Source organism: Octopus sinensis, linkage group LG22 (genome assembly GCF_006345805.1).
Source record: "Octopus sinensis linkage group LG22, ASM634580v1, whole genome shotgun sequence".
Lineage (NCBI taxonomy): Eukaryota > Metazoa > Mollusca > Cephalopoda > Octopoda > Octopodidae > Octopus > Octopus sinensis.
In genome coordinates, this window is record NC_043018.1 from 6,419,946 (window position 1) to 6,439,125 (window position 19,180).

A 19,180-nucleotide genomic window follows, 5' to 3' on the forward strand; every position below is an offset into this window, starting at 1 on the left:
GTTTTTCTACACACCTATAAGCTATTGTATATAAATATATATATATATGTGTATGTATAATATATATATATAAATATCTGTATATGTATTTAATTACTGAAGTACTGTACAGACTTCGACGGATTTATTTTAAAGATATTTCTTTATATATATATATATAAATATAAATATATAACATTTTTGTGGTCGACCGCGAAAGAGGTGAGTCTATTTTTACTAAAAAAAGTTTTTCCTTCGTTTTTTTCTCTCTTCGTTTCCTTGGTTTGTTTAGAATTTCAAAGTTGGTTCCACACCAATTAATTAGGCTCAGTTGGTTGTTTACAACTGGAGGAAGTTCATACATACTCAATATACTTATATATACTTTCATCCACGTGTTATTTAGGTGCACATATATACACACACACTTGCATTCTTATATAATATACTTTTATATATATTATTATATATATATATATACACACCGTGTGCATATGCAAGTTATATATATATATATATATATATATTTTGTCTCTGGGGAAACAAAAGATTGCTATAGTTACTATAACCAAAATATCCAAGTATGCTATGTGTATATAGATATATAGTAGTGTGTATATATATATATAGATATATAGTAGTGTATATATATATAGTAGTATGTATATACAGACACACATGGTGTACTTGCATAATTTACATGGTGATTACTACGTCTTTACTGATGCCGTATCACTCTTGTGCTTTCTTCTCGCTGCCAGTGGCATCTCTGACTCTCCGTCCATGACCTCTCACACGTATAATTACTTGTGCATGGTTTTTGCAGCGTAGATGACATACGGAAGTTGTAATTTCCATTACAATCAAAGTTAATTAACCCCTATATTTGCACAACATGCTTGCACATATATACTTACATAATTGCATATACTTGCACACACACACACCACAGACACATATAAAGTATACTTGCATATATTTATGCATACATCGTGTGTATGCCAGTCCTTAATTAATCTTTTAAAAGTTACTATAGAAAGAATCTTTAACAGAATATTACATCCGCCTCAAAAACCACTTTCTTTTTTAATTATTCGTGAAGTTAAAGAAAAAAAACATTTGCTATGGCAAATCTGAACAATTCTGTTTTATTTTAAATATATTTCAAATAATAAACCCGGTGCTTTGGGCGCGATTCGGACAGGTAAAAGTTTGGTTTTACTCTTGTTGATCCGTCCTTACCATTCATGCTTCTGTCTTTGAATTCTTTAAATATTAATCAACGCTACCGTTTGACTTTGGACTTGGACCGATTCTACGTTGTTGCTTCTTGGTAAATGGTTAATAATATATATATATATATATATATATATATATATGTGATAATATATTGTGGTGGTTGTTATGGTTTAGTCGATGATCCAAAATTCGTCTAGCAGAGGTCTCTAACCTTGGTTTTGGGGGTATTTGATGTCTCCCAAATTATTACCCTATCCTTTATATATATGTATATCCGGATCGGTGAATGTCGGAGGAAATAAATAATAGCGTGTAAATATTGGATAAAAGACCCTTTGGATAGGAAAAAAGTCGATAGCTGTCCCTGGGGCACGAACTCACATCAGTAAACATGACCGGCATTCTACGTCAACTCTCTATATTTATGCTTTATGACGTTCTGGGTTCAAATTCTGCCGAGGTCGACTTTGCCTTTCATCCTTTCGGGGTCGATAAATTAAGTACCAGTTACGCACTGGGGTCGATGTAATCGACTTAATACCTATGTCTGTCCTTGTTTGTCCTCTCTGTGTTTAACCCCTTGTGGGTAATAAAGAAACATTTATGCTTTATGTATGTGTTGTTTTAAGGAAATTAGCTGTTATGTCTAGTGGATCGGGGGGCATCGAGCAACCAGTTTACAGGGGGCTGGCTCCCTCGTTAGCTCCTGTATTAAGTAGTTTGTATTGCTTTTCTCTGGCCCAGGTAAGCCCCGATCCAGCAAACATATGATCAAAGACACGTTCCAACCGTGTCTTTTCTTCAGGCACGGTATATCTAAGGGCTATAGTATTATGTTCTCTTTGCCTTTTCTGTGATTTGAAGGATGTTTGACCTATTGTTTCTAGCAGGTCGAGTGACCACGTAATAAGTCTTCCTTGGTGTGTTCCCATATGTTAAGATTTCATACCGTGACACATTAAAGTATCAGATATTCTCTGGTGAAATGTCTATGCTAGTCATCAACCACACTTGGTCCCAGATCATCCTAGATCGAAGGCGTTCCATTGATGACCATCTCGTATGTTATCGGATACAGATGTAGCCAAAACTACACTCTTCCCTTTATGCATTTTTAATACTGATGAATGTGGTTTTCATAGTTTGGCTGCTATTATCACCGGCAGATCAATTGATGGCCAACGTAGTGGTTGACTTTATTAGCTTGGATTGTAGGTGGTTGGACATCTTTAAAAGCTGATTAATTAGTTTAATTGATTGAACAGGATGGATACTTGCACATACGTATACAAAGGAATAAATAATTACATTTGTATAAAGTAACTTTATTGGCGAAACCTGGTAACTTTATAAAGAAAGGCTTTTCTGCAAATAACAAGGGATAATAGGCTGAACACGTCGCCTTGTTTAACACCATCACTACCTATTTCTTTATTACCCACAAGGGGCTAAACATAGAGGGGACAAACAAGGACAGACATAGGTATTAAGTCGATTACATCGACCCCAGTGCGTAACTGGTACTTAATTTATCGACCCCGAAAGGATGAAAGGCAAAGTTTCACTACCAGCGACTCCTAACTTGGGTTTTGTTTTGAAGTTCCTTTAATATAATTCAGTCTGTTTTCTCAAGTCCTATTTTTATTATTATTAAAAAATAATGTTTTTTTATCGAGTTAGGGTCTCTTTTCTTCCAGGATAATTTCTCCTTTTTTCTCTTCTTTGACCACAGAAAAAAGTGGGGTCCGGAGCACTGCTATCAAAAGAATAAGGGAAACAAAAGATTACTATAGTTACTAACTATAACAATAGCCATATTTCATAAACGTTGAATTTATAACCGAAATATTTATGGCTAAAAATACATCAATATAACGTTTATGACCCAAGAAAGAAACCCATTTCTCTTCTACCCTCTCTCTCTCTTACTGTCGTTCCCTCTCTCTCTCTCTTATTCTCTTGTATTCCCTTTCTCTCACCCTCCCTCTCTGTCTTATTCTCTCCATATTCTCTTTCTCTCACCCTCCCTCTCTGTCTTATTCTCTCCATATTCCCCTTCTCTCACCCTCCCTCTCTGTCTTATTCTCTCCATATTCCCTTTCTCTCACCCTCCCTCTATCCTCTCTTTGTCTTCTTTATATTTCCCTCTCTCTATCTCCTTTACTCCCCCCTCTGTCTTACTCTCTATCCCTCTATCGTTCTGTTTTTTCTCTCTCTCTCACTCATTATCGTCCCTTTCACCCTTACTCCCTCTCCTTGGTCTCTTGACCTGTTTAGAAATAACAGTTAAAATCCATTCTCTCTTAATTCACACGGCATCGTCTTGAAGACGAAAATGCCGCGTTAGGTATCTAACGGTAAGCATCGTTAAAAAAAAGACTGGACGGTCGTGGCTGGAACATCTAGGTCTGGCTCTGATCACGGTTAATTCGAACTCAACACCAACAGCTTCGCCTCAGTAAATTTATAGCGAATAACCGCCAGAAAAAAAAAAAAGCTTTTATGTGGTCGCTTGATTTGCTAGAAATAGCAGCACCATTACATTCAAATCTCACGTCCTTTGTTTTTGGAATAGGAAGGACACACTGGATATTGGATGTGTCCTTGATGTAAAAATCAAGGTGAGTTGATCACAGATGAAAGGCTTTTTTTTAAATCTCAGGCCTGTCTGCCTAGGGCTAAAGAGCATCTACAAAGACCGCATTGTTTATGAATTAACGTTGGTCGTTTATTTCCAATATGTTTAAAGCACAAAGGTAATACAATAAATAAATAATAAAGTAAACAACACAAAGCTACAGTATACCTGTATGTAGTGGCTCGATATGTTAGAAATAGAAGCTAAATCTCCCTCAGATCCATTTGTCTTTAAAAGAAATTAGGAAGAAATATCCATTTTTTTTTTTACATGACTAGCTAAAATATAAATACAGGATGATCACAGCTGGATCGATTTTAATCATAGACTTATTCAATCAGTGCCAGCCTGGATCTAAAATTCTAGCTGGATAAACCAACGAGGAAATTTTCTATTTGGTCGATCGATATGCTAGAAACAGAAGCACGAATGTCGAAAATCCTACCCTTATTGACTTTAAGGAAATGAACAGATTTGAGAGTGTTTCTTTATACATTATATTGTTATAAAAAAAAATGAGTGGCTGTGTGGTAAGTAGCTTGTTTACCAACCACATGGTTCCGGGTTCAGTCCCACTGCGTGGCACCTTGGGCAAATGTCTTCTACTATAGCCTCGGGCCGACCAAAGCCTTGTGAGTGGATTTGGTAGACAGAAACTGAAAGAAGCCCGTCGTATATATATATATGTGCGTGTGTGTTTGTCCCCCTAGCATTGCTTGACAACCGATGCTAGTGTGTTTATGTCCCCGTTACTTAGCGGTTCGACAAAAGAGACCGATAGAATAAGTACTGGGCTTACAAAAGAATAAGTCCCGGGGTCGAGTTGCTCGATTAAAGGCGGTGCTCCAGCATGGCCGCAGTCAAATGACTGAAATAAGTAAAAGAGAGAGATGGCTCTACCTGGAGCCTGTTACTTCTGTGTTCTTGCTTGGGGCTAATAATTACAACGCCAACACAAAAGTAACTTTGGAACCGATTTTAACCATTTCAAACGCTTTGCTCAAAGAATTTGTTTTCTGTGGCAATGGCACAAAATAGGTTTTTCTTCAGCTTAGACCTTAAGTTTTTGAAATGAAACCTTAACGCGCAAGCGAAATTACCCTCCTACCTTCTTCAAATAAATTAATTAATGGCAGTTTTTCGTTATTGGTATGAAATATTGCTAAAATATTATGATGATTATACTGGATAGTGTAGTACTGGTAACAGTCTATAAGAATATAAGATGGTATGGGCATGATTGGAACCCATTTAATTTGGGCCAAACTGGGATCTTTTCGGTTTGACGCTGTTTTTTTAAAAATAATTTCCACGTAACACTTTTAAACTTCGTATACTGGTAGAATGTGTTTATAAAACATCTTCTCTTGGCTTTATCGAGAAAATTCTACAGTTTGTAAGATATTTGTTGTTGTTTATTTTTCTGCAATTTCAACCAATCAATGACGTCTGTTGAGCTGAAAACATTCTGTGCCGTATGAATATGTCCCTCGTTTAAGAAACAGATTGGGTTTATTTACATTTCTGAAGAAAAATAGATACCCTTCTCCCCACAGATTGAAATGCAATAGATCGATACTAGGGTCATAATTATGGGTGACAATTTAGAATTTTCTCAATAAAGCCAAGAGAAAAAGATGTTTTATAAACACATTCTTCCAGTATAGGAAGTTTAAAATTTTTTAGTTACCTAGAAATTATGTTAAAAACTGCCGTTCAAATCGAAAAGATCCGAAATTAGCATAATAAAATGAAAGTGAAATAATGGTCAGTCATATCCAATTAAACTGTGTCACGAAACGAAACCGGAAGAACGGTTTTCTTCGGAACTGAAAGTTTACTTTGAATTTGTTGTGTAGAAAAAATAAAAATAAACTGACTCTGTTACATGGGAATTTGTGGGTGACGTCATTGATATCGATGAGTTTGCCCGAAAGGAATTTCTTTGTTATAGGCTACGATATTTGTTTTAACTCTTTTGTTACCATGTTTCTGTTGAAATGCCCTACCTTTGTTTTAACTGAAGAATTTAGTAAAATAACTTTATTAAGCTGTTGTTTGGAACATAAACTAGAATGAAAATTTAGTAGAAGTTTTTAATTTGGAACACTTTAAAATGGTAAGTTTGTATCAGAACCAGTCGTAGTCTCACGTGGTCTGGTATCAAAAGGGTTAACACAATGAAAAGTACAAATAACTTTCTTTAATCCTTTTGTTACCATATTTCTGCTGTAATACATTGCCTTTGTTTCATTTAATTTTGAACATAAAGAATTTAGTAAAATGATTTTGTCATTATGTTGATGTTTGGAACATAAACTAGCATCAAATTTTAGAGGAAGGTTTTAATCTAGATTATTACTTCATTTCATTTCATTCTGAGAATGATGAAGAATTTAGTAAAATAATTTTGTCATTATTATAAGGTTGTGAGTTCGATTCCTGGACCAGACTGTGTTGTGTTCTTGGATCTTTTCGGTTTGAATGGCAGTTTTTAAAAATAATTTCCACATAACTAAACACTTTTAAACTTCGTAGACTAGTAGAATGTGTTTATAAAACATCTTTTTCTCTTGGCTTTATTGAGAAAATTCTATGGTTTGTAAGATATTTGTTGTTTTTTTCTTCAATTTCTGCAATTTCAACCAATCAAATACATCTATTGAGGTAAAAAAAAAACATTCTGTGCCGTATGAATATGTCCCTCGTTTAAGAAACAGATTGGGTTTATTTACATTTCTGAAGAAAAAAAGATACCCTTCCCCCACCCCTAACCCTAAAATAGATTGAAATGCAATAGATCGATACTAGGGTCATAATTATGGGTGACAATTTTATATGACACTGCTAGAAAAAACTGCCGTTCAAACCAAAAAGATCCACATGGAATTTTTGTAGGTTTTAATTTGGATCAACCTAAAATGGGAATTTTGTGTTATAAAACCAGGAGCAGTCTCAGACAGGTTGGTCTCAAAATGGTTAATTCCTAATTCAGTGGCTGTAATGAGCCTATTTGTTTGGTAAATGAAACAGTCTTGTAGAGCTTATGTATTTAGTGGGCAGCAGATAAATGTTGTGCAAGTATTATCCAATCTAATTCTTATATTTTAGTTTATTATTGCAAAAAAATATAGGTGCAGGTGTGACTGTGGTAAGAAGCTTGCTTCCCAACCACATGGTTCTGGGTTCAGACCCACTGCGTGGAACCTTGACCAAGTGTCTTCTATTATAGCCTTGGGCCAACCAAAACCTTGTGCAGTGAATTTGGTAGAGGGAAAACTGAAAGAAACCCATCATATATGTATATATTTGTGTGCGTGTCTGTGTTTGTCTCCTCCCCCCAACTATCGCTTGACAACCGATGTTGGTGTGTTTATGTCTCCGTAACTTAGTGGTTCAACAAAAGAGACTGATAGATTAAGTACTAGGCTTACAAAGAATAAATCCTGGGGGCTGATTTGTTCGACTAAAAAAAGAACCCCCAAAAGTAGTGCTCCAGCATGGCCACAGTCAAATGACAAGTAAAATTGAATTTTGCAATTATTGTTTCATGTCTGTTTTATGTTTAGCAAATGAGTTTCTGGCAAATAACAATCTTTGTTGACTTGTCATTTCACTTTCTGGATCATAAAACAAAACATCACCTTGACATATTAGCAGTTTGATTTAAAAATTACTAAATAATTAATAGTGATAAAAGCAGTATTAATACCAAAAAGTATTACCATAAATCCTTGAGTATAATCCGCATTCTTTTCCTAAAATTTAAAGGTCAAAATTCCTAGTGCGTATTATATACGAGGTTAAAAATGAAAAGTATTTTCTAAGCAATGTCCGAGTCTCTATTTGCTGTCTGGCAATGTTTATTCAGACGCATTTTGTGATGTCGGGTGTGAAAATACCTTAAGCTAAGCCTGAAAGCAATGAAGTCATAAAGGGATCATCCATAACTTGCAGTAAGCAACATTTATTAAAATAAAAGTATTCAGAACACAGAATAACATTGTAACAAAAACAATTTGCAAACATATTTACAGTCCCATATAACAGTTAAGAACATCACCATCATTGTATTACGCATGTGCAGAAGTGTTTGTTCGACCAGGTGCTGCTGGATTAATTACGCACGACTCAAGTTAGAGAAGGGGCGCATATTATATATTTCTTTACTACCCACAAGGGACTAAACATAGAGGGGACAAACAAGGACAGACAAAGGGATTAAGTCGATTATATTGACCCCAGTGCGAAACTGGTACTTTATTTATCGACCCTGAAAGGATGAAAGGCAAAGTCGACCTCGGCAGAATTTGAACTCAAAACGTAACGGCAGACGAAATACCGCTTAGTATTTTGCCCGGCGCGCTAACATTTCTGCCAGCTTGCCGATAAGGGGTGCATATTATACACAAGGTTTAGGTTTTTCAGAGGTCCACCCCCCCTAAAAATCCCCTGCATAGTATACTCGAGGATTTGCGGTATTTATCTCCCACTAAATACTGCATTATTGGCCATGATAGAACCTCTTCTGGATTTGAGCCTGATGCTGCCATCTTGTTTGCCAGCCCTCAGTCAAATCGTCCAACCCATGCTAGCATGGAAAGCGGACGTTAAACAGTGATGATGATGATAAACACTCAAGTTTATATTGCTGACAGGCGATAATCATCTGCTATTGCTGCTGGAACTGTCTGATTACATAATTTCATCTTCCCTTGGGGTTTTCAATGACAGATATTTGGCTAGACACAGCAGTTAAATTCCCCCCATCAGCTACGGTTTTAAAAGGCACGTCTGAATGAATAAATGTAATATACTCAGTTTGGTTGTTGGGATATATTCCACTAGACATTCTAAGTCATTAATTTAAGCTCATTTTTCATTTTCATTTATGCGTGTTTCCTTGGCAATAAGTGTGTACAGCTCATGTTCGCATGTTTCTGTCTTATTCTGCTGGGAATAAAGGTTGGGCAAGCCCTGTGCTGATGATGCAAAGTGAAGCAAGAAGCACACGTCCACTGCTGTCCTCTTGGAGAATTTGTGATTCTTGAGGTTATCTCCTTTATCTGGTGTTGGCTCAAACTACTCCTTCTCAGGCGATTGTTCTATCTACTCTGGAAGCAGAGATATTTTCAATGGATCTTTTCGGTTTGAACGCCAGTTTTTTCTGGCGGTGTCATATGAAATTGTCACCCATAATTATGACCCTAGTATCTATCTATTGCATTTCAGTCTGTTTTAGGGGTGGGGGGAAGGGTATCTTTTTTTCTTCAGAAATGTAAATAAACCCAATCTGTTTCTTAAACGAGGGACATATTCATACGGCACAGAATGTTTTTTAACTCAATACACGTAATTGATTGGTTGAAATTGCAGAAATTGAAGAAAAAAAACAACAAATATCTTACAAACTATAGAATTTTCTCAATAAAGCCAAGAGAAAAAGATGTTTTATAAACACATTCTACCAGTATACGAAGTTTAAAATTTTTTAGTTACCTAGAAATTATTTTAAAAACTGCCGTTCAAACCGAAAAGATCCTTTTCAATAAATTCTTCATTTATTTTATTTGGTACATATATGTGTGTGTGTTATATGTAGTAGAGCAGTATAGTTTTCATGAAGCATTGTCTGATATCGGTATATGTTTTCATGTATATATTTCTTTTTAAAGGTGAAAACGATGCAAGTTGTAAAAATAATACAGGTTGGTGGTTTTGAGGAAGGTGTGCTAATCTTGCAACGTTGAAATACCAGGTAAAACCACCAACCCGCATCATCTGTATAACTTACATTGCTTTCACTTTAAAAAGAAATGTGTGTGTGTGTGTATATATATATATATAAAACTTATAAAATAAGGGCAAAAGAAAAATTCTAATGCCAAATATGCCGAAAAAAAGACAAAATTGTCAATAACCATTATATTTTATGCGTCTCGAAACAAACCGATAGAAATTTCTAAAAAATCTGTTATTACCGTATTGGTCCTAATTTCGGGGTTAATTCATAAGAATTTTCCCCTCTTCAGCGATAAATACGTTAGACATAAATGAAATAATTACTCATGTATATATATATATATATATATGTGTATATGTATGTGTATTTATTTTATAGGTTTAATGATATTTCTTTATATATTTATACACACACACACATACAAGAAGCTTGCTTCTCAGCTCCATGGTTCTGAGTTCAGTCCCACTGTGTAGCACCCTGGGCAAGTGTTTACTATAGTCTCAGGTTGACCAAAGCCTTATGAGTGGATTTGGTAGATGGAAACTGAAAGAATATATGAGTGTGTGTGTTAATCTTTGTGTCTGTGTTTGTGCCCTCACCATCACTTGACAACTAATGTTGGTGTGTTTACATCCCTATAACTTATCAACTTGGCAAAAAAGCGAGCAAGAGAACAAGTACTAAGGTTCACAAAGTCTAAGTCCTGGAGTCAATTTTTTTGGCTAAAACCCTTTAAGGTGATACTCCAGAATGGCGACAGTCAAGTGACTGAAATAAGTTAAAGAATAAAAGAATAAACAAGTATACACATATACATACAAACATATACATCATCATCTGATATCTGTTTTCCATGCCGGCATGGGTTGGATGACTTGATCAGAACTACACTAAGTTCCATTGCCTGTTTTGGCTTGGTTTATACAGTTTATACAGCTGGATGCCCTTCTTAATGCCAGGCATTCTACAAAGTATACTAGATGCTTTTTAAGTGGCACTAGCACCAGTGCCTTTTCATGTGGCATCAGCACCCACATTGATGCTTTTTACATGGTACCTTAGTTTTAGGATCTTAATTCTGTTGTGGTGGGCAGTTCTTCTTAAGTACAGCAATCTACCACATACCCCTCTCATCTATCATCTTATATATACACCCACCCACAAATATATATAAAGGAGCACTCCATCAGTTATTATGACGAGGTTGCCAGCTGATACGATCGACGGAACAGGTTGCTTGTGAAATTAATGTGCAAGTGGCTGAGCACTCCACAGATGCGTGCACCCGTAATGTAGTTCTCAGGGTGATTCAGCATGACAAAGAATGTGACAAGGCTGGCCTTTTGAAATACAGATATCTCTCATTTTTGCCAGCTGAGTGGACTGGAGCAACATAATAATAATAATAATAATAATAATTGTGTACAGTGCTCAGGTGCACTACAACTCATCTAAAGTGTATATATAATCAGGTGTAGTTTTGGCGGATTTCGGAAAGCATGAGGGCCTTAAAAGATGCAGTGTCATGGCAGTCAACAACTGACGCAGGCAGTTTATTCCATGCTTCAGCAACTCTGAGCGTGAAAAAATGTTTCCGAAAGTCATGGGAGCTGTATTGTTTTCTGACTTTGTAGGCATGTCCACGTGTGTTAGACACATGGAGATCAAAAAGGTGTTCAGTGTTGTTGTTGGTGAGGTGGTTGATAACTTTGTGGGTGTTTACCAAGTCCGTCGCCAAACGCCGGAGCTTCAGTGAATCCATGCCCAGGGAAACAAGGCGCTCAGAATATGGTAGGTGTCTGATGGAGGGTATGCGTTTGGTTGCACGTCTCTGGACAGATTCCAGGAGGTCAATGTTCTGTGCAAGATAGGGGTTCCAAACTGATGATGCGAATTCCAAGTGTGGTCGTACCATAGCTGTATACAGTTTTAAATAGATGGCTGGAGAGCGGCTAACAAAAGACCTGCTGAGTGATGCCAAGACACCCTCGGCCTTCCTGACAATCTTAGAGATATGCTTTGACCAATGCAAATCACTGCTGACAGTGATGCCTAGGTCACGCTCGCAAGAGGATTTCTTGATATCAGTGTTGTGGAGGGAGTAAGTGAACGCAGGGTTTTTTCTCCCAAAATGCATGGTGGTACACTTGTCCACAGCCAGTTTCAGTTGCCAGTCTGTGATCCATTGCTGCATTGTGTCTAGGTCTGATTGCAGGAAAGAGTTGTAGACATCAGGATCTGTCCTCTTGATTTCAAGGTACAGCTTGATGTCGTCTGCATATTTCAATACTGTGGCATTCTTTAAATTGGCATCTATGTCGTTAATGTATGCCACAAACAAGAGGGGACCAAGGACAGATCCCTGTGGTACACCCGATGACATCTCATATGGTGTAGAGTGCTGTCCTAGAACTGTGACTACCTCCTTTCGGCTGAGGATGAAGGATTTCAACCAGTTAAAAAGGTCATCCCCCACACCCATTGCAGAGAGTTTCACCATAAGCCTTTTGTGTGGCACAGAGTTGAAAGCCTTAGCAAAGTCAAGGTAGACAACATCCACCCATGAGCCACTGTCAGTAATCTGAGTAATGTCCTCAAGGAACTCGACAAGCTGGTCACTGCAGCTGGAGTTAGGGACAAATCCATATTGTGAGGGTCGGATGAGACTGTGAGAGCTCCAGAAGTTCCAGAGTGTTTCTCTGACACACGATTCCATCAGTTTTGCAATACAGCTAGTGAGACTGACTGGGCGATAGTTGACAGGTGATGTGCGGTCGCCCTTTTTGAACAGAGGAATGACACTGGCAGTTTTCCACTGCTCCGGAGTAGCACCATTGTTGAGACAGTACTGGAAGAAAATAGAAAGCTGGTGTAAAAGGAAGTGCCTGCCACGTTTGAGAAGCAGGTATGTAACTCCATCGAGACCAGGGGAGGCATAGTTGCGCTTATTTTGAAGGTGACGTCGCAGCATTGCAGGTGTAAATTCCATAGTTGTTATGGAGTTTGCTGTTAGTGATGGTGAAGATGGTACATTTTGACTTTCAACAGTGAATATGTTTGCATAGCACTCGGCAATGAGTTCTGCGCATTCCATGGGGTCGTCAGTGATCTGGTTTGTGTGAGGGTTGCGAAGAAGGCCCACTGGAGAGTGAGGTCTCTGCTTTGAGTGCACATATTTCCAGAAAACCTTGCTGTCAGGATTGGCTGCTATGCACTGTTCAAATTCAAGCACTGCTTTTTTTGTCACTTGCTTGAGATGGTTGGAGGATTTATTCCGCTTCTTCCTGTTGGTGTCTGATTTATGCAACCTGTATTCCCGTTCAGCAGTCCGACGTTCCCTCCTGGCAAGTCGGACCGCTGAAGTTTCCCAAATTGCCCTTTTGGGGCGGTTCTTCTTTTTTTGTTTACGTGGCACTGATGCTGCACATGCTGCCCATATTGAGTCCAGGATACTCTGGAGTATAGTATTCACATCTCCAGAGTTGTAGAATTCACGCCAGTTTGGGTGCTGTAGTTCAGTGTGGTACAGGTTCCAATCTGCTCTCTTCCAATCGAAGGAAGCAGATTGGAGATGGTTCAGGTTTTTGTTGCCCGCAAGAGCCAGATTGGCGATGATCATAGCATGATCAGAGTCACCTAGAGGTTCCTCCGTAGTGCAATTGATAACCGCTTCAGGAGTTGTGGTGAAGAGCAGGTCCAAGGTGTTGTCGCCTCTTGTTGGAGAGGTGACTACTTGTGACCAGTTTGAGTCCAGCACAAGCTCAACAAAATCGTTTGCACTCTGTGGCCAATGGAAGGTCTCCCAATCGATCTCAGGATGATTGAAATCGCCTGCAATAAACACATAAGTGGCTGTTTTCCTGGCAGCAGCTCGGAGGACATTGCAAAGCTGTGTGTCCCGATGGTAACTTGGGGGACGATAAACAACGCCAAGCAGGAGTGTTGACATGGTCATACGCACGTCACAGAAAAAAACTTCTTCTTGTGATTCGTTCAAATCGGCACAAGGAATTACCAAAAAATTTGAACGAACGTAGACCATCACACCACCACCACGGCGGTTAGTGCGGTCCTTACGGAAGAGGTTGTACCCCGTAATGTTGAAAACCCCATCACAGAGTAAGGAATGCGCCCATGTTTCCGTGACAGTGATGAAGTCAGGGTCAACACTTCTGACGTAGGCGTTGAACAAATGTATTTTGTTGCATAAACTGCGAGCATTTAAGGACAACAATTTGTACCCTGCTCGCAGTTTATGATGGTGTGTAGAGGATGGCAGGTTGTTCTGGCTTAGTTTCCCTGAGTTGCTGTAGTCTTTTAGTTATTGTGGGTAGAGAGCACTCAGACCAGCTGGTATCTCTCTTCCACGTTTCAGCAGTCTTGACAAATCTCCAGATTTGTCCATCTTCCCGAAGACTGAAGCTTTCCTGTAGAGCTGAGTTCCTATTCAGGGAAGCCACTACACGTAGCTTCGGATGTACATCGGACGGTAAGCCTGGGCGTGTTCGGAAGGTGGTCCGATTTTCCCGCCCAGCTTTAACTGAGGCCAGATGGTAAGAGGTTGCCTCAGTGGGGTCCGTAAAAGACAACTTGATGAGCCTAGGTTTTGGGCCAGGTCGTCCAAGGCGGATAGCACCCGTTGGGGGAACGCAGCCTAGGTCTTTGGCTGAGTTGGCAGCAAAAGCCTGAAGATCAGCCATGTCTTCTGGCACCCCAATGGCAATGACTTCATGGGTGGCAGAATCCGCGGTCTTAAATGCGACAAGAGGTACAGGTACAGGGAGGTTCTTTAGCAGAGCATTCCGATAAGACCCCTCATTGTGGAGTCCAACCTGAATGGTTGCTTTTATTCCTGCTACTTCCCCTTTTAAAGCACAGATCGATTGTTGCAGTTCTGCAAGAACCGCACTGGTCAATTGGTGTTGTTGTTGTTGCTGCTGTTGCTCTGGTTGTGGTTGATTTTGTTGTTGCTGTTGTTGTTGTTGATGTTGAAAATAAAGTGTCTTGCTCAAGGACGCAATGCAGCCCCAAGAATTTAACTCATGATTGTAAGATCGTGAGCTGAATATCCTGACCATTAAAGCCACACGCCTTCAGACACACTCACACACACAAACACACTCACACTCATACACACACTCATACACACACACACATAGACACACAGTTATGTACTTGAAATGTTAAAGACATTTTTTTTTTCTCCATTTCCTGAGCATCTTTGATCTGTTTTTCTTCAAACTTGTTCTACCAATGGTGATAGTTTTTGCGAAATTTGTGAGAGGAGGTAAGTTGATTACATCGAACCCAGGTGAAGTCGACCCCAACTGAATTTGAACTCAGAACGTAGTGGCAGACGAAATACCTATTTCTTTACTACCCACAAGGGGCTAATCACGGAGGGGACAAACAAGGACAGACCAACGGATTAAGACGATTATATCGACCCCAGTGCGTAACTGGTACTTATTTAATCGACCCCGAAAGGATGAAAGGCAAAGTTGACCTTGGCGGAATTTGAACTCAGAAGGTAGCGGCAGAAGAAATACCTATTTCTTTACTACCCACAAAGGGCTAAACACAGAGGGGAGAGACAAACGGATTAAGTTGATTATATCGACCCCAGTGCGTAACTGGTACTTATTTAATCGACCCCGAAAGGATGAAAGGCAAAGTCGACCTCGGTGGAATTTGAACTCAGAATGTAACGGCGGACGAAATACCACTAAGCATTTCACCCGGTGTGCTAACGATTCTGCCAGCTCACCGCCTTAACTAATAATAATAATAATGATTTCAAGTTTTGCTACTTATTTAATCGACCCCGAAAGGATAAAAGGTAAAGTCAACTTCGGCGGAATTTGAACTCAGAACATAAAAAACGGATGAAATACCGCTAAGCATTTTGCCCAGGCTGCTAACGATTCCGCCAGTTACCCCACCTTATTGATAATGATAACACACATTACAATTTTCTTCGAAATTTCCATTTTCATTTTGTACATATTTGTGATATATCAGAATATGTGTGTGTGTGTGTGAGTTCACTCCCCGCCCCCGTATTAAATTCCTATAGAATCATAACCAACTTCATACCTGCAATTTTGGGATCTTTTCGGTTTGAACGGCAGTTTTTTCTAGCGGTGTCATATGAAATTGTCACCCTTAATTATGACCCTAGTATCAATCTATTGCATTTCAATCTGTGTTAGGGTTAGGGGGAAAGGAATCTTTTTTTCTTCACAAATGTAAATAAACCCTAATCTGTTTCTTAAACAAGGGACATATTCATATGGCACAGAATGTTTTTTACCTCAATAGACGTCAGTGATTGGTTGAAATTGAAGAAAAAAACAACAAATATCTTACAAACTATAGAATTTTCTCAATAAAGCCAAGAGACAAAGATGTTTTATAAACACATTCTACTAGTCTACGAAGTTTAAAATTTTTTAGTTACGTGGAAATTATTTTAAAAAACTGCCGTTCAACCCGAAAAGACCCCAATTTTGTCATCTGCTATCAATGACGTTGGAAGTCCGGGGTTGTCTCCCTTACCTATTAATTTCTCAAGACTTAACCAGGGATGTAATTTTGATTTCATTATCATTTAGGGTGCAACTAATTAAGCTTGCTGGATTAGGTTTACTTTAATTCTAACTAATTAATTAATTAAGCTTACTGGGTTATGGTTTGGATCACTTCCTTGTTAGCACCCATTAAGATAAGGAAATTTGAAGATTTAAGTTCATGTCACTGGTATTCCAGTATGTGTGTGTGAAGGCCCATGGCCTATCGGTTAAGCTGTTGCACTCAGGATCTTTAGACCGTGGGTTCGATCCCCACGTTGCTCCAGTTTCCATATAAGATTTTTGGGGGTTCACACAACAAAATGATAAATTGTGGATCCTCAATAGGTTTTTGAGGGCCCTGAAAAATTTTTACTTTAGATGTATGTATTGGAAGAAGCAGCTAGGGTTCTTTCTCTCACATTTTACATAGTTCAAATTACATGTGTTGACCCTTTTGTTACCATATTTCTATTGAGACGTTCTGTATTTCTTTCAATTAATTTTAAATATAACAAAGAATTTAGTAAAATAGCTTGGTTATCATTCAGCTGGTGTTAGGAACATAAGTTGTGACTAAGGTTTGGTGGAAGATTTCAATTCAAAGCTCATGAAAACCAGACATTTATACTTAGAGCCAGAGGTGGTTTCAGCCAGGTTGGTAACAAAAGGGTTAATGTGTGAAAAACAAAATAGGAATTTTGCACATAAAAAGCACCCACTACACTCATAGAGTGGTTGGCGTTAGGAAGGGCATCCAGCTGTAGAAACATTGCCAGATCAGACTGGGCCTGGCGCAGCCTTCTGGCCTTCCAGGCCCCAGTTGAACCGTTCAACCCATGCTAGCATGGAAAGCGGACGCTAAATGATGATGATGATGAAAAAAGCTTCTATAAAATTAGTTTGTAAGTATTGAGTGGCTCAAAGGGGTTCAGAGATAAAAAATGGTTGAGAACCCCTGCTTTAGTTGTATGTATTGCAAGAAACAGCAGGGTTTCTTTCTCCATCATTTTACATAGTTCAACCTACAAAAGTGAACATACGAAAGACAAACTAGGAATTTTGAAAGATGTTTCTATGAAACTAGTTTGTAAACATTGAAAGGCTATTGGGGTCCACCAGAATTAAATGATAATCAAAGGGGTCCGTAGATAAAAAATAGTTGAGAATCCCTGATGTAAGGAAATTTGTTCACTCACTCGTGTATGTATGTGTGTATGTATGTATATATATATATATATATATATATATATATACATACAGGGTGTCCATAAAGTCTCTTTACAATTTTAAAGTTTTTTTAACTGTTATTTAATAGACCTCAATATGGGTACCATTAGTCGTTCGAAGCACTTCAAGACGGTACTCGATTTCTTGCCATGTTCACTGTAGGATAGCCTCATCAACGGTGGCAATGGCATTACGAATCCTTTGCTTCAAGTCAGCAATATCCCGTATCTTTGTTTGATACACGATATTTTCTACCATAATCCCATAAAAAGAAGTCCAAGGGAGTGATACCTGGCGAACGCGGTGGCCATGGAATTGGCCCAGCCCTTCCAATCTATTGGTCTGGAAATGTTTGATTGAGGAACTGACGAACATGCCGTGCCCAACGTGGTGGTGCACCATCTTGCTGGAACTGATGGTTGGTTGTAAATCAATCAGTTGTGGTGCCACATATTTGGTCAGAAGGTCGAGGTAAACATCTGCAGTAATTGTTGCCTCGTTGAAGAAAACTGGACCAATTATTCGATTGCACATGATTCCACACAACACATTCACTTTTGGACTATCCCGTTGAAGCTCCCTAGTCACATGGGGGTATCCTGATCCCCAGATTTTCACATTGTGTCTGTTTAATATCCCCGAAACATGAAAAGTCGCCTCGTCACTAAAACAAACTCGCTTGAGGAATACTTCATCCTTTTTTTATAGAGGTTCAGTGAATCAGTTCCCTTCCATCAACAGAGTATCTGAAACACAAAAAATTAATATTAGTAAAAACTTTAATAAACAATCATTAAAATAAAACAAATCTCGTTAAAATATCTTATCAACTGCCTTTGTAATAATTTCTTTAAATTGTAAAGAGACTTTATGGACACACAGGTTTGAATATTTTATAAATGTTTATTCTTGATGTTGTTAGTCATATTCGGCTTGTAATTCACTCTGTGAGGGAACATTTGTAAATAACATGTAAAAACCATACACACACACACACACACACACACACTAACCTTTTCTCTCTCTCTCTCTCTCATACACACACACACACAGGATTTACTGCTAATTTCACTGTTTAACTGTGCAAGTGACTGACTCCATGCACAAACATTTATATATATCCACACACACACACACACACACACATGCTTGCACTGAAGCATGTCCTCCTCACACACAAATGCATCTACTTGTTTGTATTGAAATACCTCTCTCTCACTCCTAACTTTCTTTTCTCTCCCTCTCTCTTCTCTCCCTCTCTCTTCTCTCTCCCTCTCTCCACATATGCATGAACCACATTTTATACAAACTTCTAAACAAACTTCCTCGTAACATGCAAATATTATTTACTTAGCCAGCCCCCTCTCCTTACACACATATAAATGCACATACATATACACACACATATACATGCACACACATATGCACACCAACCAATAGACATAAACACAATGACATACTCATATACACGTACGCAATGCGGTGGGGTTTGTTTGCAACTACCACACAATGTCAAGACGAGGACACACACATGCAACACACACACTCAACACACACACTCAACACACACACACACACAAAACACACACACACACAACACCCACACACAACACAACACCCACACACAAAACACACACACACACACACACAACACCCACACACACACACACAACACCCACACACAAACACACACACACACCACAACACCCACCCACACACACACACACAACACACACACACAACACCCACACACACACACACAACACAACACTCAACACACAC

The 19,180-nt window shown here is 38.6% G+C and overlaps 1 protein-coding gene across 16 annotated transcripts in view; it reads left to right on the forward strand.

Moving 5' to 3' along the window:
• Positions 1–18: 18 nt before the first annotated feature.
• LOC115223185 (serine/arginine repetitive matrix protein 2-like) overlaps positions 19–19,180 on the forward strand; it is a 93,517-nt gene continuing 74,355 nt past the window's right edge. For 6 of the 16 annotated variants that reach the window (XM_036512260.1, XM_036512263.1, XM_036512266.1 and 3 more), the window contains exon 1: positions 22–201. The gene's annotated coding sequence lies outside the window, so the exon portion shown is untranslated. Of the gene's footprint in view, positions 202–19,180 lie in introns of all 16 variants that reach the window. The other 10 variants (XM_036512268.1, XM_036512275.1, XM_036512270.1 and 7 more) reach the window with 4 other exon arrangements.